An 882-nucleotide genomic window follows, 5' to 3' on the forward strand; every position below is an offset into this window, starting at 1 on the left:
GAAAAAGGATGGGGGGTGGGGGGGTTAAGCTTAAAATGAAATTATTTTTACGTTTCAAGCTTTCTCTAATCTATGGTGATGACAACAATAACGAGACAGGAATAATGGAAGCAAAATCAAACGAGGTGTTCTTTTGTTCGCTTTTAGCAGCTTTATAGAAATAGTTTAGAATTTGTTTATTAACTTTAAATTAAATAATTACATTCAAGTTTTATTTCAAATTTTAATGAAAAAAAATAAAAAGTCAAATTCATTGAAAATTCAATTAGGAGTGTTCTATTAAAAATGATTATAAAATGCAGCAGGGGATTCGAACCCACGCCTACAGTGTGAGCATGAGAGGCTCACATTGCTAGGCCGCAGCATCTTGATGTGTTCAAGAGGCCAACGGTATAATTTTTCAGCGAATGGTGTCCAATTGGACGATGGACACCCTCAGGACACTAAAGCTTCGCCACTGGTGAGAGAGAAACAAATGCCAGATTAGATATACATAAAATTGGAAGGTGATACTCAACAAAAGGAAATACTTCAACATGAGTTATTGTAGAGTGATTTAAATTGCTCTACACTTAGGGTGTGTTTGGTATGGAGGAAAACATTATGTTTTCCAATTTTCTCATGTTTAGTTGGCTTAAATGATTGGAAAATGTTTTCCAAATCAACTCATTATCCTCCAATTTAAAGAAAATGACTTCCCTTCCAAAATTAAGAAAAACATTTTCCAAAACTCTACTTCATCCTTTAATTTTTTTTCTTACCCTGCCCATACCCTGTACCCAACCCTCCCCATTCAAAAAAAAAATTAAAATTTTAAATTTTCTTATTTTTTAAATTTCAAATACTCCATATATTTATCCCTACCACCAAACCAACCCCCCC

Source organism: Solanum tuberosum, unplaced genomic scaffold (genome assembly GCF_000226075.1).
Source record: "Solanum tuberosum cultivar DM 1-3 516 R44 unplaced genomic scaffold, SolTub_3.0 scf00020, whole genome shotgun sequence".
Taxonomy (NCBI): Eukaryota; Viridiplantae; Streptophyta; class Magnoliopsida; order Solanales; family Solanaceae; genus Solanum; species Solanum tuberosum.